Source organism: Engraulis encrasicolus, chromosome 19 (genome assembly GCF_034702125.1).
Source record: "Engraulis encrasicolus isolate BLACKSEA-1 chromosome 19, IST_EnEncr_1.0, whole genome shotgun sequence".
Lineage (NCBI taxonomy): Eukaryota > Metazoa > Chordata > Actinopteri > Clupeiformes > Engraulidae > Engraulis > Engraulis encrasicolus.
The window spans coordinates 18,754,243-18,779,625 of NC_085875.1; the positions used below are offsets into that span (position 1 = coordinate 18,754,243).

General features: G+C 41.2%; 1 long non-coding RNA gene across 2 annotated transcripts; it reads right to left on the reverse strand.

Moving 5' to 3' along the window:
• Positions 1 to 16,279: 16,279 nt before the first annotated feature.
• On the reverse strand, positions 16,280 to 22,419 carry LOC134470046 (uncharacterized). Of its 2 annotated transcripts, none has more exons than XR_010039126.1 (3): positions 22,322 to 22,419; positions 17,685 to 17,806; positions 16,280 to 16,515 (listed from the first exon to the last, which is right to left on the reverse strand). It is a non-coding gene; the product is annotated as an uncharacterized LOC134470046 (long non-coding RNA). The 2 variants fall into 2 exon arrangements; XR_010039127.1 differs by lacking the exon at positions 22,322 to 22,419 and adding an exon at positions 21,838 to 21,919.
• Between the last annotated feature and the right edge of the window lie 2,964 nt (positions 22,420 to 25,383).

A 25,383-nucleotide genomic window follows, 5' to 3' on the forward strand; every position in this document is an offset into this window, starting at 1 on the left:
ATGAGAGAGAGTGGCATCAAATGCTTTCCGTTTGTCTGGTGTAATAGCCCTGGAAAATGACACTTTGGCAGCGGTGGGCTCCCCGGAGTGTCGGCTGCAATATGTTTTAAATGAGGTGTTTGTGTTTCCTCTCTGTCTCATTCAGTATTATTTTAATGATGTGGAAAAGCGTGGCGGCAATATGGCGGGGGATTATTATGGCTCTAAATCACCTGCACAAACGCACGCACGCACCCATGTACGTACGCACAAGCATACGCACGCGCACACACACACACACACACACACACACACACACACACACACACACACACACACACAGACACAGACACACACACACACACACACACACACACACACACACACACACACACACACACACACACACACACACACACACACACACACACACACGCACACACACACAGATCCCTCCCTCCCTACTGTGTCTCTGGGATTCCATTAATCATAGTGACCAAGCTATGTCACTTTTTATTGAACACACACACAGACACAAATACACACACGTACACAGGCATGCGCGGACGAATGCATGCACACACACGCATGCATGCACGCACACACACATACATACACACACACACACACACGCATGCGTGCACGCACACACACATATACACACACACACACACACATGCGCACGCACGCACACACACATATACACACACACATACATTCACAGACGCGCGCACACACACACACACACACACACACACACACACACACACACACACACACACACACACACACACACACACACACACACACACACACACACACACACACACACACACGTGTGTCTTAATTCACATGTGTACTCATTCATGTGTTCACACACACACATATGTGCGCACTTACATGCAGACCTTTACATTTCACCATACTCCAAAAAGTCAAGTACAGCAATTACAAAAGAACAAGTACAAAACAACAACAAAAACAACAACAGAATATTTGAAAGTCTGCTGTTTTGGTACTCATGACAAAGCAAAGCTGAAAAATAGGCTGCCCACCAAAGCTGTGGGTGATGAAAGTGATTTTACTTGATGTAGAAGAACAGAGGCTTTATGATGTAAAAGTAGGCGTCAATATATAAGCATACAACTTTGCCTCAGGGGGGCAGTTTTTGCATGAGCAAAACCAATTACGTGAGAAAACAGCTTATGTGTTATTTGCTTCACGCATTGATCATTGTGCTTACTGTACCAGCTGTGATGTCATCCCAGCATGGTTCCATTATGTAATCCTGTTGATGGTGCTGTAAAGCTGCCCTGGCTTTATTCAGAGAGGCAACCCCTGGTAAAGAAGGTTACATACCCTCTCCTATGCCCAAACATGCTCTAGGTTCATGGTATTGACTAGATTCTATTTAGCCTATACTATTTATGATATATGGCAACAGTGATGCCTGGCTTAGATGATGATAATGAGACTAAGACAGATATTTTAATGGAAGTATGAGCCAAAGTTGATATAACGTGCCACCAACGATGCACCATTTGTTCGGATGTATTATTAAATACTGTAAGAAGTCATATGTTTGTCTGTAGCTCAGTGAATGATATAATGGCAAAAAAACACCACTGTATTACCAATACTTCTGTAAAAATGTCAAGCCATTTTATTGTCAGCTAAATACAGTGAAGATTGTCCTTTACTCTTATAAAGGAAGATGAAAAAACAACATTTTTGTTAAAATATCTTAAAACTAAATGTTTTAGTGTAACTAACTTCTTTGTGTAATTCAGATACATGCATAAGCTGTTGTGTAATGGGTCTCATGCTGTGTTTGGACAGCATATACCCCGTATGATTTATGATTAGCCTATATGATTATATGACCCTTCTTGTCCATGTAATGTGTGGGAATCCCCTCCCCTTTTGTGTTATTAAGCCGCTTTCTCTGCAAAATGGTATTTACGGCTAGAAAAGTATTGGACTCGGACTTGGTCACTTGCTTCAATATGTTTTGAGTAGTATCCTGCTAGATGCACTAAAATAATGTTAGTATTGAATGAGAGCCCTGATTTATTTACTCATTTTGGGCTCCTTAGCAGAAGATTGTGTATTGGGAACCATTGAATTGTCTGTAATATATCAGGCAAATAGCAAAAGTATATGTGTATCACAATTGCATGTAATTGATTTAACGGACTACCATTTGTGTAGCTGAATGATTGTTATGATTATGTGTGAGGTATGTTATGAGACAAAGTTATTCATTTTTAAAATAATCAATTTTATCCACTCAATTCGGCACACAGCAAAACTGCTGGACCACCATAAACTGGAAGTACACTCCAGTCAATCTCCATGTCCCGAACCTGAAGACCCTACAAACCTTCACTTTCTCTAACATGGCCCTGTACAGCCATTATGCAACATCTTAAAAAGATTCAGTTTGCAAATGCCATATTTTTCTGAATAATACAGAATGAAAATAGCCGGAAAGGTTAACCATTAACCACTCTTGTTTATTTATGTTATCACAATCAATAAGAGCATTTTTGGGACAGTGGTGCCTAATTTTGTACTGTCTGATTTTACGTTTATGTATTTATTTGAAAACATGAGCTAAACTCTTGTACTGTATTTAAATTTCACTTGAATTTATGGTAATTTTATTCCTCAATGGCGCATTTCCATAATGACAATTTGTTCTTCTCAGTTTAATTGTGTTCAATTATGTACTTGATGGCAACAAGTTTATTTTTTATTATCAAACTTTATAATACACAGGAAAATAGCTCTTAAAGTTAACTTGATAGAGATATACTTCTCGACAGACCATGGCGCAAACTCTTTTTTCATATTCTCCGTCTTTATCATCGAGCAGGGAAAAAAACACTCAGCGTAGTCCTCAGAAGTCCAAATTCTGCAAATTGCTTCTGAGCAGAAACAACTCTCTCCACACAGACTGCATCAGATTTCACAGTGTTTTTTGAAGAGCCACGGCCGTTCAACAATGCTGGTGTGTTTTTGATATGTGTGCGTCTTTTTTTCTCCTTGAACAAATGTAGCAAGGACTCCACAAACTATTCACTCTCCAGCAAAGGTTGTGAGATAATGAACACAAAAGCGGCAATGTTATTGTTTCTGAATTCTATTCACACGACTACCCCCTATTCAAGCCATCTGACAGGGGGGTTACAAACGGGTCAGTTGTCCAGAGGAGGGGCCCAGAATTGGGTCCCTATTACATTGCATGTATTGAGTGTTGGGGCCCTTTCATTGTTTTTGTCCCTGTGCCAAACAAAGCTGCTAGCAGCCCTGCTCTTATCATCTGGGGTTGTTTATTCTGACTCCATAGTCTCTGGTGTGCTTCCAGAGGACGTCTACGGCAGCGGGATAACGAGATCATTTTTCTGTGCATCTCTCCCTCTTCTACGGCTCTCTCGCGCCGCAGATCACTGACTCCGCATGCATAAGTGGTTATACATATTCAGGATTTTTAAAGCACAAAACAGCAAAAAAAGAATATGCATGCATGGAAGTTCCACACAAAGAGGCAAAAGTTGCGTGTCGTTAGATGTTGTAACTCAACTTTTGAGGACTTCATATTATACGTGGACATATTTGAATGAAGTGGTAATGGAGCGAGTGGAATTGAGTGGACCACAGTGGGCATACACACAGCTCCATGCAAGTGAATATAATGTTAATGACAAACTCAAGTGATACGCCATCATCTGCAAGCCTATGGCCTCTGCAAGAATATAGTGGCCACACAGAGAATGAGACTGAGACAAAGTTCACAATACAAGTGTCCTCTCATTGAGACTGAGACAAAGTTCACAATACCAGTGGCCTCTCATTGAGACTGAGACAAAGTTCACAATACCAGTGGCCTCTTTGAAAATATTTTTAATCCTGATGTCAGGCATATACTTAAGGTGTATCATGTTGGCACACCTATAAGTACTAAAATCTGTTCTGGTTGTTTTCTGGTTTCATTGTTTTAGTCTAGCATCCAGGATGTAGCCTAATCCAACATCCAGGATGCAGTCCAATATCCATCATACGAGCAGAGAATTGCCTGTCAACAAATCAGACATGAATGATGGGTGGCTTATACTGTTCAATGAAAATCACTGTGTGTCAAAAACCATCACCCTGTCATATTATTGTAATACACAGTATTACCATTAAACAATATATAGTCTATTACACTAGCAATTGACAGGAATAATTAAATAATTCTTCTGTCAGTCAGAGCACTGAGTAGAGCAGTCATGTCCAGCTTGGAAATTAAACTCACTGCACCTGACATCTGATAGTTATGGGAGAAGGTATACATCATATAGGCCTATGGACAGCTTTATGGGAATTTTCACATAGGGTTAATGTTCAGCTCCTGTACACTCTACACACAGGGTTAATGCTCATCTCTTTATGACTGAAGGGTTTTAAAGGGATTTCATGAGGAGGCCCTGTTCGCTGCTCTGTAAAGTGTGTGTGTGTGTGCGTGTATGCGAGTGAGTGAGTGAGTGAGTGAGTGAGTGAGTGAGTGAGTGAGTGAGTGAGTGAGTGAGTGAGTGAGTGAGTGAGTGAGTGAGTGAGTGAGTGAGTGAGCGGGATAGAGAGAGAGTGTGTGTGTCTGTGTCTATGTGCATAGCCACTGCACATATGGGTGGGTGTATATGTGTGTGAACCTCCATGTCAGGCCATGTGTACCTGGGTTGTTCTAATCAAGGGGTATTTTCTGAGAATCCCCTGAACTATCTGTTATGAGGATTACGTGTTGTGTTTTTCAAGGACAGGTACCCCTGTGCTGGCACAACAGGGAACATTCAATCAAGGATAATGTAGTGGTTTTGGGGATGTATTTGTTGTTAGTGTGTGTGTGTGTGTGTGTGTGTGTGTGTGTGTGTGTGTGTGTGTGTGTGTGTGTGTGTGTGTGTGTGTGTGTGTGTGTGTGTGTGTGTGTGTGTGTGTGTGTGTGTGTGTGTGTGTGTGTGTGTGTGTGTGTGTGTGTGTGTGTGTGTGTGTGTGTGTACATGTGTGCGTGTGTGTTGGTCTGTGTGGGTGGAGAAAAAGGTGAAATCATCAAATGCTTCGAACAATAAATGATTGCCTCAATACTAATCTTTCCTTAATCTGCGATAGAACAGGATTAGAACACAATGCCATGCTGTGTAATATCCTGGATCGGCGCTGTTGATTTGATGTGATTGGGTTGACCCCTGGTTCAGCATCGCAAGCGCTGGCAAAACCATTTTGTTCCCTCAGACTGGATGGCAAAGAAGCGTGTGTTCTTTTATTTTGACATGCATTCAAAATGAATCAGTCAGTACATCCAACTGTTTTTTTCCATGTGCTTCTCAGTATGATGTGAAAAACCAAAGGCAATACAATGTTAGGTTGTTTTATTACATAAAGAAATCACTGTTGAAAACAGGCCAGGCAATATTTGAATGTAATTGCATGACATTTATGTCAGCACATGAAAAAATAAATCACAAACAAAATATGACACAGTTATAGATGAGTGATGAATGTTTGCCATTAAAGGAAAGATTGGTACAATATTGTAATAAATTCAGGACGAGAACAAGCAGATGTATAACTATTGGATTAAAGTCACAAATAAAAAAACACAAAACACAAAGATCATATAGGTTACATAAAAATAGATCCATTGCATTATTAATTCTTTTTCATCTGACCATTTAAAGACCATTCCAGTGAACTTGCAGAGGAGAACGCTACCAAGCATGCTAATGCACCACAAACCATGATGCAACTGGTTGTGAAAGACAGCAGCTTTGCCCATGCCACCCCACTCCTCATACAGACAGTACTTTTATTGTTAGTTTGCACTGAAATTCATTTTGCGTCCCTGAGCAACACTTGTTTAAGACAGGACATACACATAACATCACATCATAAGACTATTACACAACAGACAAAAACAGAGGACACAGGCCTATTGCACAACAAACAAAAAACAGAGGACACAGGCCTACAGACATACATGCATACATACATTACATACAACCCACATAACTTGAAGATATTACCAACATGGAGTGATAACACTACACAGTCTTATGACTGATTTAACAAAATAATTGATTGATGTACTGTATGAAGGCATGTTTAAGTCTGTTGCTGTTGAAGCGGGGGAACTCTGAAACGCCCACTTGAGGATAATTGCTGGTTTTCTTGGTAAAGAGTGGGTGTGATATCGGTAGAGATGCAAGTGGCCAGTCGGAGCATACTTCGCTATGGGCAGCTCAATGATCTTAGTGATCTCATCCCTACACAAAACCACAAGGTGCAAGTCACTTTCTGAAATATTTACTATGACATTACTGAGAGCCTTAAGTAACAGATTAAGACATAGCCTTCACAATTTTTGTGACAGTGAGGTTATAACATAGGCACTATGGGGCTAAATAAAAACGGCGATCATTGATGACGTCAAGCCTCGCGTCACAGGGAGGGAGGACACAGGAAAGGACGGCAGGACAAAGATTGACTTGCACCCCATGACTGTGACTGACCCCTTGGCTGGTCATCCTGCACACTGGATGGAAAATCCATTATAATTTAAATGATGAATTCAACTCACATGGTACAAAATCATAGATTATAAAAACTTTATATCCAACCTTCCAGATTACTCTTGACTGCATCATTAAGAAAGAACATCAGTGGCGATACTCGTGTTTGATATTGTTTTTCTCTTTGTCTCCTGGCACCAAGTCTCATGCAACTGCCTGTGAAATAGACCATTCCACTCCACCCCTACAACATCCCTCCACAAGAATGGTGTTTTGCCTTTTACACAATGACGTCAAAAAACTTCAGTTGTGAAGCAAAGCGGATATAAACGGCTAACGGTTTTGGGCAGAAAGCCACATAAATCCATGCTGTCCATGTTTATGTCTATGCCACCGGATGCAACTTATACCAGCTTCAAATGCATTGAATCATGTCTGACATCACAGAAAAAAGCCCCACTCTGTCTAGTAATCAAAATGCTATAAATAGCACGTATACCCTGAATATGACCCTGATTGTAAGGCGCTTAGATTAAAATCGTCTGCCAAATGTAATGTAGCCTAATGTATATTTAAAGCTACAAGGTCTAAAATGGCATCAAATGTTACATAACTTATTTCTATTACATTATTAATTGGAACTGGATCTTAATAACTTACAAATCACTTCAATAAACCTTCCCATGCTGTCCTTCCACCTCATGCATCTGCCTGTGGAAGACCACCCCACCAACCCCCGCCTCTATTCTAGACTACTCACATGAAGAGATATGTAAAAACTCACATGCCTACACCAATTTAGCAAAAATATTATATAGAAATTGAACCACTTTCATGGCATGGGCAATGTAATTAATTCTCATGTCCAATTTTTCACCATGTCTCTCCATGTACAATGTTTACATGTTGCAGTATGAGAAAAAGGGTGCATCAAACGGCACCATTTTTGAAAAGCTGGCTCTGCTCTTGCAGTAATGTTCCTTTGCACTAGTTTTGATCAAAACAGCCTGAAAACAAACTTTGCAATGATTTTGCTGAAAACGGCACTGCAAGCCACACCGCCAGCCCCCCCGTCAGTAGCAAAGTTCCAGGAAGAAATGAGCTCCCCACCATTTTCCCTGGTCATATACTGTATTTCTTTCTCGTGTACGTACTGCCACATTGGAAACAGGAGCCATTATATTTCAGGGGACACCTCAATGACGGTGGGTACAACGTCATTTTTAATGTAGGCCTACCAATTTTAATTGTAAAAACCCTACAATAAATGCAGAATATAATAACAAAGAGTAATAGTTTTGAAGTGAAACTAAGATATTCTGTCATGATAAATTCTGTTTGAGAAATGTTGCTCCAAGAAGTGCAGTGTATCATGGGTACACAAACTACAGACTGTGCAAGTAAATTAAGCTTATGAAGCATCTGATGCTGAGTAGGTGGTGGTATGGGGGGAGTGGGGTATGAAATTCTGCTTAGGGGCACATAAAGGCCTCAGCCGGCCCTCTTTTCCATATGAATGGGCTTGCACAGATAGGGACGAGGTGGTGCTAAAGCAGTTCCCCCTCTGTCCTACTGGACAGAAAATGTTGAAAGTTATTTTTTCTTCGTCACAATGTACTGTGGTCCATTTTGACAAGATTATCAAATGATGAAAAGCAAACGCATTTATCAATAATGAAGCAACATAACATGTAGGCCCTAGTCTAGAAAGTCAGCCGGAAGTTCAACATGACCCCGTCCCCCCACCCTTGAGCACCTGCCCCCTAAAATGCCTGTGCACACCACTGTCCATGGGTATGCATATTATATGTCTGAGTAACCTTATGGCCCCTTGCTCACCTTCTGTTGCTGTGGCATGATACTTCCGCAGCTCCTGCGATGTTTACACGGCTGTTTATCTTAGCGTCGCCACACCTGATGAGAGCCGAATCAACATCTGACGACACTCCTGGAGAAGCTGAACCTTCTGCAATCAGCACGCAGGATCGGGCGCACGAGAGCAATTACACACATGATCGCGTTCGCCCGCTGCCTGCCCGGGCCTACTGATTGGTAATTGTCGCGCTCTCAGCGTGCGTCTCCGAACGAGCATCCGCATATAATTACCCACCATCAAAGAAGTGGTGAACACACGCCGCTGCACACTGTATGTGGTGAACTCCTCGAGAATGGGGCAAACTTTGGGACTTCACTTCCAATTTTTTTCTTTTTTCATTTTTTCACTTCCATTTTTTTCCCCTTTTCTTGTTTTCGTGCTTTGGAAGATAAGATGGAGTGTTTGTTAAAGTGTTTGTTTAGTAAATCCAATTTCGCCTATTTGTGTCATTGCCTCAGCACAGTTCTGCATGGGATTTCCTGCATCAATATTTGCATTCCCTGATGAACGGCTTAAGTCTCGGAAGTAACGGAAGCGGGGAGGCTGAACAGCACACACACACACACACACACACATGGGTACACACATGCAAACAGGGGGCGTTTGGGACAGCTGTCCTTTTGAACGTACACAAGCATAATGGCGTCACTGCACAAAAACAACATTGCATCAACACTGCATTCACACACTCTCACAGACACAAATAAATACACATGCACAGTCACACACACTGACACAAGCTACATGTCTCTGCATGGCTATACACAGGGAGCTAATTGGCTTCAGACTGTTGGCTCCTCTGACCACAAAGCCAATACAATGCATGATCCCACAGCTCCTCTGAATTCATTGAAAGCCTCCCTAAATTATTGTCTTTCTTACAAACTTGTAATAATGATACAATATTTTTTCATGAATTTGAAATATTGCTCAGGAAAACAAACTATCACAGCTTCCTACAACCTTATCAAACATGTCAAAATTCATGTAAGAGGAACACCGTTTCAGGTTGTCATTGAAGATGAGCACAGCATGCTGAGTTGATTTGCAGGTCTAAATGGGATTACATGGGCAGAGTATTGTAGGCCCCTCAGTAATAGGAAAGCCCCAGGCTACATGTGTCTTTGGGAGAAGGGTCACTGAAATGAAAACAGGGAAAACTGCCTCCATTTGACCTCTCCTTGAGCAGAACGCAGCCTATTGTATGCCTTCTGTTGAGAATGGCGTTGTTGAGGGCATGAGAAAAAAAGGAGAAATATAGCCAGGAATCAAAATTACTGTCATTAGAGAACGAACACATCGAACATCGAACGAACACATCAGCTCTCATGCTCTATGACTGTTTTTAGAGAGAGAGAGAGAGAGAGAGAGAGAGAGAGAGAGAGAGAGAGAGAGAGAGAGAGAGAGAGAGAGAGAGAGAGAGAGAGAGGTGAGAGGAGAGGAGAGCCGGATTAGAGAGAAACTAAGGATTAGACCGTGCCAAACATCAACCCTTTATTCTGCCCACTACAAAGAGGTGCCCATGAGCAAAAATATGAAATAAATCAAAAATCGGATTTTCACCAAATCAGTTTTATTTATCAGGACTCAGTCAGCATTAATACGAGATTATACCAAATTGGAGGGCGAAAAAAAATGTTCAACAGTAACCCAAGGGAGACCATCTGTTTAGATAGGTTTAAAAGGTGATTGCCTAATGGGTGATTTTGTCTTTCACAGTGTGAGGCTTACAGTACATTGATAACACCAGAAAACACCAAAAATCATCAGAAACAAAACACCAGAAAAAGAGGGAGAAAAGCCTGCTGTTTCTTCAACAGGCCTGAATTTTAGAACAAAGACGGAGAGGGTAATTATGCCAATTATCTGGCAAAGTAAAGTAATATTGTCAATGTGTCATGTTTAAAAAAAAAAAAAAAAAACACTTTACTTCTCTTTCACTTGTTTTTGTGAACCTCTGCTAATATGGTCGATGTTAATGAGCAGTTTGTGGTAACTGAGACACTGAAGCAGGGCTTATACTAGCATCTGACACTATGAGAGATCAAAAGCACGCCCACCTCTTTTCAAAGCCTTCAAAGCGAGATGAATTTTTTAAAAATCACGCCTGAAGAGCAAAAGGGAATTTCGGTTGAAGGAGTTGTTTACTTACCCTGTCAGTCTTGCTGTGCGAGGTCAAGCTTTGGTCAATACATATAGTATCTCTGAGGTTTCACCCGTCAAATGAATGTGGAAACCTGAATCCTGATTGACAGTCCCTCTAAAAGCTCATTACAATACTAAATAGTATTAGGCCTATAGTAGTAGCATTGTACTGTATATACAGTGTAGAGGAGAGACCAGGCTACTTAAACCAAACCGGGATTTAACTTTCCAACCCTAACCAGTTTAGCCATCTAACTAACCACCGCCTCCCACATCAGTAATTGCAGTCATAGTTACAGTATGTTGTTATTTCTGGCAGGTTTAAAAGGTGACAAGTTTGAGTTTCAGCCCCGTGACATGACCTATCAAAAAGTGCGGATCTGACCCTGGAATTAAAGACAGATTGCATCATCATCCATCTATGTTAGGAGAAAGGCAGAAAGGAAGGAAGGAGGCACTTTTTTGGAGCAGGCCTTCCGTCCTGTCAGCCATCTCATGGGGAAGAGGGGCCGAGCGAGGCCCTCTCCATCAACCGACAGCCCCGAGCATTTTTCTTATCTGTTGTTCCGGCAGACGATGGACTATAGTGTGGTGCAATCCGTTTAATTGCTCCGAGATATCTAACAAAGGATTGGGGATATTGGGAGAGAGAGGGGTGGAAAGCATCGAGACAGGCTGAGCCAGACCGGAGAAACTTTTTTTTCCTCTCCTTTTTTTCTCTCCTTTTTTTCTCCTCTTCTCCAACACTCTGTGGCCACGTCCCAGTCTATGACAGCGATAGCATTTGCCTGAGCACAAAAGCACTTAAGTCTCCCCCCTTGTGTTTAATTAGATGACTCCTGCTTCACTTCCTTCCTCGAACTTTGGGTGGATATTGACGGTTCGTTATAGCCTCCCCTTTCCATTACCCCGCACAGCATATCATTGCCAAGGAGGGGGGATGGCTCGGTGGGATAAACAACTTTGATGCGTGTGCTGCAGGACCCTAGGCTGCTCCTCGCACGGTGCACGGTGCACCACCACACACACAGCTATTCCATGTGGGAAGAATGTTTTACGGGCATTTATGTTATGCATTTCACACACGGTTCGTAGTTTGTGTGTGTGTGTGTGTGTGTGTGTGTGTGTGTGTGTCTGTGTGTCTGTGTGTCTGTGTGTCTGTGTGTGCATTCTTGAGTGTCTCCCACTGTGTGTGAATGTGCGATTTTATGTAAGTGTACAGTAATCCATGAGAGAATTCAGCAAGCAGCATAATATTTTAACAATTCATAACCATGACCATGTCATTATCGACATTCTACCATGATTAACTGATATCATATTTTCAGCTATTTCACCTTTGCATCACCCACATCAACTTGCCATATGGAACTCACCCATTATCAGTGCAGATCTGATGGTACAGTTGTGTGTGTGGAGGGGGCTGACATAACTTAAATGTAAAAATTACTTCACACGTTTGTTAACATTCGAATAAGAGTTTTTCATTGGAGGGGTGTGGGGTGTAATTGGGGTGACATGCCCCTCTTCAACTACCCAGGATCTGTGCCACCGATGACCATATGCAATAAACACTTTCAATATTCTTTTCTCAAGCAACATTGTGCCTATTCGGTTCAGTTTCTTTATTATTATTATTAATGTTATTATTACTACTATTGTTATTATCATTATTATTATTATTATATATATATATATATAAACTTTATTACAGGCTCAGGGCCCAATAGGCAGACACACAACATATACATAGAAATAGAATGTGCAGGAAAAAGAAGAAATAATAATAATAATAAAAAAAAAAAACAGCAATGATGCCAAAGCATATACAAACTATGTCATGACAGTCTTAAAAGGCAGCTATACCAATGTTTCCACATATATGATTGGTAACGGACAGAGCTATATCTGGCACTTGTGAGCATCATTATAATGCAGTTTTCAGACTTATCCAAACGGCACATGAACTTAAAGAGGCCATGCCAATCTTTTTAAACCTTCTTGCATGATTATGTGTAATAACAGTTCATAATATGTTTTCCTGGTCGTGTTAATGTGAAAGATTTTTTTTTATTTCGTTTTATTGTTATAGTTTATGAAAATAACAAAACGGCTAAGCCTGAAAAAACAGGGCAGGCTTACGTCACCCTGACTACGCACCGCTTAGCCACGCCCACTTTTGACGAGTCAAAATTAATAAACATTATGAATGGACTGCCAGGGACGGACTGGACAGTCTGGCATTTGGGCACATGCCAGAAGGGCCGCGGCCTTTTAGATAACCTTCGCGGCCCTTCCAATGCTCGTTGCGGCCCCATAATTAAACATTAGGTTCCTCAGGAGAGCCTGTAAAGTACATAGTCCTGAGTCACAAAATAGTTTACTAGCACTGCAACTCCTGGGCTTTTTCAGCAATATCCTTAGGCAGTCATTATATGCTACTTGGAGTTTACGCATTGTCTCTTTTTTATAGTTGATCCATAATGGAGCTGCATACATAGGGCTACAGTAGGCACGAAACAAGCTTACTTTCACATCATCAGGACAGTAATGAAATTTTCTTACTAACATGTTAGCTTGTGCATACAACATTCGTCTCTGCCTATACATGTCAGCATCATCCTCCAGCTTGTCAGTGATGATGTGCCCAAGATATTTTATACTGCTTGATACACATATTGGTTGCCCTGACAGGTAGAACGTTGGAAAAGGCACTATATGATCCTCCTTGGTTCTACATATCAACACAACACTCTTTTTTGCATTGTACTGCACATCAAACTCGACCCCATACTCAGAGCACACATTGAGTAGCTGCTGAAATCCAACAGTACTAGGGGACATGATAGCAAGATCGTCTGCATACATCAAATGGTTTAAAACATTGTTCCCTATCAGACATCCTGTCTTACATCTCCCCAGTTGTTTGGAGAGGTTGTCCATGTATAGGTTGAACAGTGCTGGGGATAGAAGCCCCCCTTGTCTTACACCATTGCCTACACTGAAAGGGGAGGACAGGCTGTTTCCCCATTTCACCTGCATGTGTTGTTTAGCATACCAGTAAGCAAGAATACGTATAATACATCCAGGCACACCCCTAAGCATGAGTTTAGTGAAGAGCTTATGGTGATTATTATTATTATTATTACTTTTATTACTGTTTCGACTTTCAACACAGTATATACGGTAGGGCCTAATATTAGTCAGGGTTTCTCAGGCCTTTCATTGTCAACAGTGAAAGGTAGAGACAGGCTGTCTCCCACTGCGATCTTTGTTTGCAAATTCTGTCTGAGAGAGACTGGCAGTGAGTCCCCGCATTTCCCCCCTACTGAAGTCGAGGCAAGTGAACGTGGGAATAGGAGAGTATTCATAAAGTGAACAGGACTGAGGGAGAGGAAATGTTCTGGGGAAGTGACCGGGGAACATGGACAGGCAGATAGACAGTAATAAAAGAGTGTCTAGCACTTCTTCTAACTCTTCTCACAGGAGCCTGTGCAAGTTATTTACAACGTGCCGTCATACTGGCGATGGATTACTTTAAATTAAGCCAAAGACAAAAAAAGCTGGGGATGCACCAGTGTCATCGAAACCCTTATGGGAAACGTTTTATAAAAATCCTTTAGTACAACCTTACAGTCTGTTCGGTGCTGCTCCCTGCAATATAACGCTTTGATTTGGCTAACATTAATCCGCCAACAACCCCCTTGACTGCTGTGGTTGGGAAAAAATGAAACGATTTTTATTGGTTAACGTTGGGTGGGTGATTGCAATCGAGGGAGTTAATATCGTCGGCTTACACTGCAGTATTTATGACGCACAGTCTTTTATTGTCCTCTGCTGTGGAGAGGAAGAAGGAACTGAGGCTGCAGCTGGGGCCGTGTGCACTGTACAGTGTGTTTGTTTGTTTGCTTGTTGTTGCTGTGTGTGTGTGTGGTTGTGTGTGTGTGTGTGTGTGTGTGTGTGTGTGTGTGTGTGTGTGTGTGTGTGTGTGTGTGTGTGTGTGTGTGTGTGTGTGGTTGTGTGTGTGTGTGTGTGTGTGTGAGAGAGAGAGAGAGAGAGAGAGCACACAGCTTTGCTGCATTTGCTTCAAGGCTTTAGAATATGCTGAGGCGTAACTCTTCTCACAGAGCAACATAATTGATGTTATGGTAATGATAACCGCTGACACATCATCTATTCTATACATAAATAATTACTATGTTTACCGAAATCAAAGGTATTGTGTCATTTGGTGTTAAAAAAAATCTGCCCAAATGCTGCTTTACATATTGCCAACAAGGGTACCAATTAAGGGTACCAATTAACAAGCCTTGGTACTGTTTCACAACTTCCATAGTTGTTCCTCAGCGGACCAATGTGACCCTGAGTGGTTCTGAGCTGTCTTTTGAACCAGCGGCTCCAAACGACCCCTTGCCTCATCATAAGCATGCCAACGCCCCCCACTGATGAAAATAACGCTCAGGGAAGCCGACATAGAGGGACAAAGGGGTCACTTGTCCCGGGCCCAAGAACGGAGGGGGGCCAGAATAGGATCCTCATTACAAAGTATGTATTGGGCTTGGGGCCCTTTCAGATGTCTTTGTCCCGGGCCCAGACAAAGCTGTCAGCGGCCTTGATAACACTGTCTATCCACCCCCCACCCCCACCAAGCTGTCTCTTGAGCCCCTGTTAAGAAACACTACAGCATTACAGCAACATACCATTTGTTGTCACTGTCTAGACTTGGCTTGGTGAATGTTGCGAGCACTTTCAAATTATTCTTGTAGTGGCATGAGATATGACAATGTCGACTGGCCCACATCAGACTAGCACTCATCTCATTCTGACCCACTGCATTGTCATTTGTTTCTTGTCATTTCATCATTTGCTTTTGAGGGTCTTTCATAACAGAAGAATATCTGAGGTCTTATAAAGAATTCGATGGCACTGGCAGACAGATTAAGTCTGCTTTCCTAAAGCTTTCCTTTTGCTACTGCTGAAGGCCTCTCTCGGTCTGCCTATAATATATCTTTCTTTTGTTTTGTCTGTCTACTTCATTATGTCTCTTGTCTGTCTCTCTGTCCGTCTCTCGTCTGTTTGACTCACGATCTGTGTCTCGTCTGTCTGTCTGTCTGCCTGTCTGCCTGTCTATCTCTCTCTCTCTCTCTCTCTCTCTCTCTCTCTCTCTCTCTCTCTCTCTCTCTCTCTCTCTCTCTCTCTCTCTCTCTCTCTCTCTCTCTCTCCCTCCACCAGTCCTCCAACATATCCAGCAGACAGGTGACTGCTCTCATCACTCATCCTTTCTCTCCCCCTGAATAGGAGGTGACAGAGGAAGCTACAGTCCCACAGTCTCCCTCGCAGGCACTCGCTTAATGAGCTACCATATTAATAATGCATCACACTTATTATTAGAATGCTTATTAAAAAAACCTCTCTCTCACACACACACATACACGCACGCACATGCACACACACACACACACGCACGCACATGCACACACACACACGCTCACGCACATGCACACACACAGGCACGCACGCACTCACACACACACACACACAGGGGCCGCCATGTTGCCAGGGGACTAGAAACGAGAGGACAGAGAAGAGATGGAGACAAGGAAAGAAAGAAAAAGGAGAGAGAGAGAGAGAGAGAGAGAGAGAGAGAGAGAGAGAGAGAGAGAGAGAGAGAGAGAGAGAGAAGGGGAAAGCAAAGGATGACTCGGATCAAAGACTTGAATGCAAGTGAATATTCAGCATGAAAGGTAATTTAGTCAATCTTTTTCATACATTATCAGAACTGGGATTGTGGTAAAATAGAAGAAAAGTAACATTGCTGTACATAGCTGAAGAGTGTGTTCTAAAACATTATTTTAATGTGTGAACATTCATTGAGGACAAACCAATATGCCCCCACTTGAAAAAGTCAGCCTTCCTTCTTCACACCAACATTGACATTGTCTGGCGATCAATAGGTTGGGCGATGGCCTGAGGGAAGCAATGACCAGATGTGCACAACATTAAACATCTACCAGTAATGTCACCCAGGATATATTTGAAAGGAAATGTGGAGATGTATAAGAAAAAAGGAATCAAGACATCAATTTGACCCTTGGCGGTGAATATCCAATATTAATTTCACTCTGACTTAAGGTGGTAACAGCTCATGCATATTTTTAGGTAAATGAGTTGGTAGGTATTTCAGGACAGATAAAAGGTGTGAGTGTGACTGTAACCCATCGGTTCCCAAACTGGTACTGGCAGATGTTTGTGACGTCATTAGCGTGCGCCCACTACTATTCATTCATCCTATCCACCAGTTGGGAGACTCAAAATGGAAGAAGACTCAGATTATGACATAGACAACTTTGAATTAGCCGGGGAACTCCACATACTGCCTTTAGTTCTACAAAATCGTTTTGATCTGAAAGACTAAGACTATCTCACTTGTGATTAGGTCTGGTGTTAACCAGGCAAACTTTGAATATGATGACCTTCCATATCGCTTTGAGCCCGAGTATATGGTTGAGGAGGTAATGGAAAGCTAGATTCCAAATGAACAAAAGGATGACAGGTCTGTGGACTGTCACTTCAATCTGGTGCACGCTGATGACGTCACTAACATCCACCTTTACAGGACTTTCAAAAACTGTATTACCCGAGAAGTTTCTGAATAAGCAATTCACCTATGCGTTATAAGTGATAGCATACCGTAATGAATCAATTCAAAACAGCATAGTTTGTGCCTGCAAAAAATTGCCCATCGTAATTTGTTTCAAGGCCGAATATCTTCGGCAGAGCATGAGGTTATAATGTGAAATCAAGGGCCCAATGTAAAAAAACAACAACAAAAGAAGTTTTCTCCTTTCAGGTAAGCTGGAGCAGAACCTGCTGTAGCTTCAAGGGTCAAGGCCTTCCAGGAAAGGTACAATAAACTATAGTCTTCAAGTGATGATGAATTTGTAAAGATAGTTGATCTTCATTCAGGATTCATGGTTCTATCAAAGACGAAACCTGCTGTCAGGTACTCACCCCCTGGCATTGGCTTGGTTCTCAGACACACCTGTTAACAGCCCCGAAGACTTTTTATAGTAGCACTGAAACTTTTGGTCTGTTTTGTGGCGCTGATATTCATGTGTGTATGCAGGGATAATTACTTTGAGTCTTGCTTCAATATATTTTCAGAGCCTATCTTCTGTCTTCATTTTCCTGTTGACTTGGGATGAAAGAATTCAGAGGACATTCTCATCTTCAGTCATCACGCCTGCAAAGTTTTACACTGAAACAAAATAAATGCAACAAATTATTCAAAGACTGTATTTTGTCTTTTTAAAATCATGAACATTGCTGCACTTCATAGCCTTGGGCTTTTATGTTTTCTGGTTTGTACCAATTTACATGGCAACATTTCATAGTGGTGTTGCAGTGAAGCTAGTCTGTTGCTGACAAGTAAACCAAAGCAACATAATTAAATCCCATGGCCATTGAGCATCAGTTCTGCACGGTCTATGTGTCTAATTCTCACACATGGTGGAAACGTTACATTCATTCTGTGTTATTGTAGCAGCTTGCTTCATTCTATGACGAGACGAAAATTCATCATATACAGTAATTCATTCAGCTAAACTAGGATAGTTCATCTGTTTTGTCTTGCCAACCACAAAAATCCCATACATTATGTGTCTGTTTCAATATTTCCCTATATCCTTATCTCATCCAAGTTCACGGCTCTTCTTCTTATTCCCGTCTACATTATGACTTCCTTGTCAATGGCACTATCTGAAAAGGTCCAGAAGCCGAATGTAATGTAATTCAGCCCAAGGCAAACACAGAAGCCTTATTAAAAGCTGCAGTCTTCCCAAAGTACATTCTGCAAAGCTGAGGGTAACTGAGGGGGTATGTAAACCTCTGCAGGTATATATTTTGTGTGCATGGGTGTGCATGTGTGTGTGTGTGTGTGTGTGTGTGTGTGTGTGTGTGTGTGTGTGTGTGTGTGTGTGTGTGTGTGTGTGTGTGTGTGTGTGTGTGTGTGTGTGTGTGTGTGTGTGTGTGTGTGTGTGTGTGTGTACATGTGTGCGTGTGTGTTGGTCTGTGTGGGTGGAGAAATATAACATATAACATATAACACCTTCCGTGTAAGAATTACCGCTCACTCAGTATTTATTAACTTGAACTCACTGCAGTAAATCCATGTGCGCATCTCACAGTTTACTTATAATTATGGGTATCAGCACTTACGAAAACAAGGAGGGAAAAATGTATGGTTACATGAGGCCATATCTTTTACCTCTATCCAGGGCTGGACTAGGGGAGAAACAGGGCCCGGGCACTTTTGGCTCAAAGGGACCCCTCATAATTAGCGGTACAGAACTGACTCACCGGAGGGCCTCGCACCCTCGTGAGCCGCTATTTTTAGAAATGAAAAAAATAGCGGCCCACGAGGGTGCAGGGCTGACCGGGAAATGCCCACTATGCCAGATGGCCAGTCCAGCCCTGCCTCGATCCAGATCCTCGGCAGATGCATACTCTGCTATTCAGAATCTCAGTTAAATAAATGTCCATGGCCAGACTAGCAAGTCTGGCCTATTTGGCGTCATGTTTAAAAAACAATACGAATGCTTTTTTATGAGATGTTCATTCCCAAGGTTTATCTGTCCTCATCTTTAGCTAATATACTTAGAAGGACACCCAGCACACAGCTGCACACACCATCACCCATGGCGGAATCTATGTGTTCTCAAAGACAGAGGGGGAGAAAGGCAAACTGACACACGGGCAAAGTTAAGCTTGAATTTCTGTCTGCAGAAATGACAGCAAAATCTATAAATACAGTCAACATATCCACGAACGATATACACATTGCACCCGCCGAGTAAGTTCAAATGGAGAAAATAGGATGTATACGGCATGCACACTTTGACATACAGCACAGAGTTTACACAGTGACTAGTCATCTGTACACATCACGAGGACAACTCAGTCATCACTTGTCCTCACAAGTTAGTATTGATCAGTTGTTTTGTCCTAATTGCAAATTCTTCACCAATCAGTCTTAGTCTTCAAGTATCACTCTACAATGGGCTTGACTGTGTCTCAAATGCCTAGGGCACCATAGTGTTACAAGACCAGAGTTAAATTCTGCCAGGATGTAATTTACCGATCTTGTCTCTCCCTCCCACTGCTTCCCTGTCAGCAGTCTTTAACACTGTCCTGTCACTGTACAATGCACATCCAGACAGTCCTTTAAGGATGCCTGTATTCTGATATAGAGATATATGACAGATCAAATAAAGGAGCTCCTGGAAATGCCTGAGGCTTCATTTGTGTTATTTCCCTGGTGATATTCATTCTCATTTATGGGCATGACAAATGATCAGCTACAAGCAGAAACAACAGCGCTGTTATTTCCCCGTGCCATAAGCTGATGTCAAGTTCAGCATAACAAGAGTTTACGCCGGGATATCCTGAGGTAAAACACAAGGCCTACAGGCATGAGATGTCATTTACTTCAAATGAGGAGACTGCATGAAAATGATATTCCTTAAAATGAACTGATGAAAATGCCAGTCACTGCAGGAACTGCTGAGGGAGAAAACAGGGAGAGTTTATTAGTGACCGCCACAAGGGTTGGAAAAAACAAATTAGAATGTCATCAGTGTAAGCAATAACATAATAGCATCATACAACAAGCATTCCTCAAATGTAAAATCTGCAAACGTGTTGAAGTAAGAAGTAGGAAACTAAACAACCAAACAGGAAAAGCAGAGGACATGGGTTCTGTCTCCACTGAGATGGAAAGCTATATGGTACACTGTCAGGCTGCAAGACTCAGACACACTCTATTTTGCATCACTTTCCCAAATTACTTGCAAAAGCGAGTGCCTACAGTATACTTGCAGAATAAGCTGTCAAGGAGCTGTGAGGTGCTTGGCAATGAGCCATCTCTTCTAAATGCAAACAACTTCAGAGAGATCTTGTAACTCTATATAAAATTCAGCAAGAAAGTATCTTTTTTTCATAATCTGTCGCTCGATGGCAAATCCCTATGTACTTCTCTGGCGTTATCCTAATTAGGCCTGTCAAACTGACCAGCAGGTACTTTTAGTTTGATGAGATAATGGGATAATAATAGTGTGATAATAATAGAAATAATCAATATTATGGCTACATACTGATGGAATCAAGATCACATGGGGGATTGTGTGTAATTCTGTGTATATGTGTAAAGGTAGATAGGTGTATATGCATGATGGAGGGTTATCATTTTCAACACGATGAATGTATATGCTTTTCACTTGTAATGACATAACACAATAGCTATCATTATTGACACTCAGTCTATTGTCCTGACTCAATCTATATATAAAGTGAGATATAAAGTGTTCAGATGGAAATATAGCTTCTTTTTTTACAAACATGGGTCTTTACTCGTAAAGTGGGTGTATCTCAGGTAGCCTCGCGCACCATACGTAGGCCTACTTCCGCCTAGAGACTTGGCTCCGCACTATGTCTGATAGGCCTACCTGCTTTCTGTGGAGCAATGTTGACCGGTAGGATTTGCGCCAGTGTTCTGACAAACGGTCCTACGTTGTAATTTTATCCTACTGTAGGATGTTCTGTCAGACATGTCTGTTAAACGGTCCTACATCGCCATAGATAGACGTCAGACATGTTTGTTCAACAACTTAGTAAGTTAAATTCTGATTTTTCCGAAAATGTCTTTTCTGCTTCCTGCAGTCGCGTCAGAGCAAAAACCTTCAGACCATGAATATGAAATGAAATGGTAGTATTATGGGATGGTCAGGACCAGACTATATCTCAGGGCCCACAACACAAGAGTCTGTGAGAGCCCCTCTCTCTCTCTCTCCCTCTCTCTCTCTCTCTCAAACAAAATAGTATTACACACAAGCAAAGAGGATTTCAGACATTTAAATACTTCTAAACACACTGCAAATAAATGTGTTACTAGCCTATCATCTTTAAGGAAACATGAGACTCTACATCTCTGTAAAAATCCACAAATATGCCGCATGACTCTTCTAAAAAAAACAAGATAAGCTATGACAGTAGGCTCTATGAAGTGTAATTAATAACCTAGTTAAGTAGAATGCTGAAACGGTTGGGTTGTACATCAAACAGCATGAATAATAGCAAGCATTTTTCTCCGGTGTCTCTGCGAACGCAAATGCCACAAATCAAAAAAGTTTTTCCCGTCTAACTTTAAAAGTAGCCTAAGTGAGATACTTATAGTGAAAAGGAGAGCACATGGCACAATTACCAACAAATACGCACAAACTCACAGTGACTTACTGAGGAGACTGAGTGCATGGGAAATGAGTGTTGTGTGAGAAAAGAGGCTCTCATGCCTGTCTTCAACGTTGCTAAACCTTAGCCAAAGTGAGAGGTTGACATCTGCTTCCTCTTCTCTTACACAAGATGCACCAGTCATCTTTCAAACAAGGAGGGAGGAAAAAACGAACATGTTTTGAATGCTGAAACCCCTTTGTGGCTTGTTATAAGGTGCCGAACATTAATTACACTTTGAGCAGGCGAAAAGCTTTTAATTGTCTTTGAGGATCAAAATCAACGTCTAAAAAAAAGGCAGTTTTGTCTGTGAACGGTTTCCAAAAAACACCCCCCACCCCCCATATCTAAAGACGGCTCTCTGTACTTAAAAAAAAACACCTTTTTCCTTTTGCCCGCCTTCTCTTTCATCTGACAGATTGCCGTGCATTTTTCAAAAGAGCTGGCAAAAATCGGGCAAACGCGTTAGGTGTACCTCATTATGAATTACCCATAATCATGTTGCAATTCTAAAGGAAGCTTTGGGTGCCAGGCACAGCTCCACCTTTCCCCAAGCTCCCTCGTGGCAGTCTTTGGTTTCTCCTGAGCTTCTATGGACTCTGATGCTGCTGCTGCTGCTGCTGCTGCTGCTTCTGTTGCTGCTACTGCTGCTGCTGCTGCTTCTGTTGCTGCTACTGCTGCTGCTGCTCCATCGTGCTACACCAGACACTCTGTTTGGGAGAGATTAAGCTTGTTCTCTGTCCTGTGAAACCCTCTTGTCCTCCCACATCTGGATCCTGCTGTACTGACAGTCTTCATTAGTCACTCTTGTCAAATCATTTTTCCCCTGCAGGTTTTCCCTACAGGGTATTTCCATAAAGTATTCCATATAAGTATGACAATGCTGGATGTTACTGACTCATACAGTTTGTAGTTAGCCATGGGCCTACATAGGGCCTACATAAGGCCTACTAGTCTCTGCAAAGTCCATATTTCAAGTGATGTCATACAACTACAGTAGATAACTGTGCCTGTCAAATCCCCAATATTGCTGAACTGGACAACTCACATATAGGATTTTGAGCCATTATGCATAGCCAATTCAGCATCCATATTAGTCATAGAACCAAAATGTGACACACATTAGGCTATTTCTAGTGTAATTAAAAAAAGAATAAAAATAAATAAACAAAAGAATTATCTCCTCAAAAAAAACTACAAGTAAACTATTCTTGTATTGGAGGCGGTACTGGAATATTAGATATTTGTAGGCATAGGCACATTGGTGAGACTGACTTCAACGCTAAATTGTGTGCAGCATTATAGGCAGTGTGGGTGGGCAGGCTATGATCATTTAAATCGCATGAGTGGAAAGTTTCCCTAAACCACAGGAGACCCACTGCGGTCAGTGTCACTTCTGATCACCTGTTGTGCACAGTTGATCCTATTTCATGCTGTATGGACTATACAGTGTAAGAGGTAACGCTGAATTGTAATGTAAGAACCATAACATTGAAACATTGCAACACAGGACCTTGCTGGTTTCATCACACTGGCATTTCATGGTCCTCCTTCCATGGAGTACAACACTACAACACTGGAAAGTCTCTGTCTGAGAATACTCCACAATAAAAGAAATATGAGTAGGACTAATAGAATGTATCGATGGGATGATTGAATGGACAATTGAGCATTGAAATATTTGTTAGAACATCCATGTTCTTTTTATCACTCCTACAGAATTAAAAATGAGTATGTGTTTTTTTATTATTCACTCATTTTGTAATCCCCACAGGCTTTTATTCTTCGTTAGGCACAACATGACCATGAAATTGGTACACATGGCGATATCAAATCTGTTTATGTGGATATGTTTTCCCCGAGCAACAAATGTAGGAAAAATGAGCACTTCAGAGCCTTACAAAAGCTTCTATATCCCCAGTACAATCTCATCAAGGACCTCAAGCTCTCTATTAACTCTCAAAAGACCCGTGCTTGTTCTTGCTATGTTTGTGTCTTGTTCAGATTTTGAGTATTGGCAGAGGACGCGCTCAACTTCTTGGAAAACCGAAAAGCTTTTGGGTGCGAGATAAAAAGCGTCAACTTAAGGAAGAAGAAATCCGCACTCACAAACTGCGTCTCATTATTTATTTATATTACCACCATGTCCAAAAAGCAAACGCTTGTTAGCCGAAACGCGTTTGCTTTTTGGACATGGTGGTAATATAAATAAATAATGAGACGCAGTTTGTTCAGATTTTGAACTTTGTCTTCAAGGTGACCATGCTCACTCACCACTCTGCAAGTTTGGTTTGGACATGCATTACAAACAAGCAATTCAAGTCGTTAGAGCATGATAATTATAGATATTAAGTTGCATCCTATAGTAGTGGTGTCAACAATGACCGATTCGGCGATGCAATCCAATGCGGGGCATGGACGATCCAGAATCGATCCGGCAAGTTCCAGAATCAATCCGGCAATTTTTTAAAATTTCAATTACTTCCATGGATATTTCGGGAGCAAATGAATGTTAAATTAAATGAGAGCACTTCAAAACATTGCAAGACTGATACAGACTGATACAGAAAACAGACAATAAATTGTTGCTCAGTATCTGACTACTTGTATTGCCTCATCATGACTGATTAAACATTTGCTTTGCTTTCAGTAGAAATGTATTGAATCGGATCGGATTGGATCGGAACGCATAGAATCGAATTGAATTGAATCGCTTCCTCCCGAATCGTGATCGAATCGGATCGTGAGGGCAGTGCCGATCCACACCACTATCCTATAGGCCTACATACCCTATAGAGATAGCATACAGTGCACATCAATGTGTACACTCTTTTTTTAACCCTCTACTGCATGAATTATTATATTTACAATGCAAAAAATGTTTCAGTGCTTTTTTAGTGTTAAAATGAGTTAAATAATAGATTTCCAAAAAAAGTTTAATAAAATTATTTTTAATTAAGATTTTAGCTTATGGTTGCCATATGGCAACTTCATGCAGTCGTGGAATCTTGTGTAAAATCAGGTTTTTCCTCAAAAAGAGACTTTTTCCTTGATAAAACTCCAATATACTACTTTCCAAATGTTAAAACTCATTAAATTACTTAAATTAAAATATATATTTTTAGTATTTAGTGAAATTATTTTTGGTAAGATAGCAAAATATGGTCAACAATTCGGCCCATAGACATGTACACACATTTACAAAAAAGCTTCCGAAAAGGTTGTTTACACCTATTTGCAAACATGTACAATGCATTTTTACATTGAACATGTCTAAAATTACAAATATAAGTACAAATTATTCATTTGGTACAAGAATTATAAGAAATATCTGTAAAAATAGCCTCATTCTACTCTAATTCTAAGTCATTCCAATGGGGTTGATTGGGGTGAATGGCCAAAATGTTGTTCCATAACTGCATGAAGTTGCCATATGGCAACCATAACATTTTACCATTTTACAAAAAAACCTTTGCAACTTAAGTTGTTTTAATGATGAAAAATAACAGTTTACATATTACAGATAGTGTTTTTATTTTTTTATAACAATAT